Genomic DNA, 202 nt, shown 5'->3' with positions numbered 1-202 from the left:
TCTCATTTATTACGGCAGAGACACGGCCAACACGACCTTTCATATTTCACCTGATGTTCTGATTGGGATGTTCTATATAAGAGGAAACTTAATAGAACAAAAACGTTCAGTTTTGACATGGGATTTATAGTTGCATAGCTAAAAGAAACTTAATACAATAATAACAGTACTAATTTAACATTTTCATTTACACAATTAGACA

Source organism: Sinocyclocheilus rhinocerous, unplaced genomic scaffold, assembly GCF_001515625.1.
Source record: "Sinocyclocheilus rhinocerous isolate Xijiao unplaced genomic scaffold, SAMN03320098_v1.1 scaffold4554, whole genome shotgun sequence".
Classification (NCBI taxonomy): Eukaryota; Metazoa; Chordata; class Actinopteri; order Cypriniformes; family Cyprinidae; genus Sinocyclocheilus; species Sinocyclocheilus rhinocerous.
The sequence above is the reverse complement of the archived record's forward strand: the minus strand, read 5'-3'. Positions refer to the sequence as shown.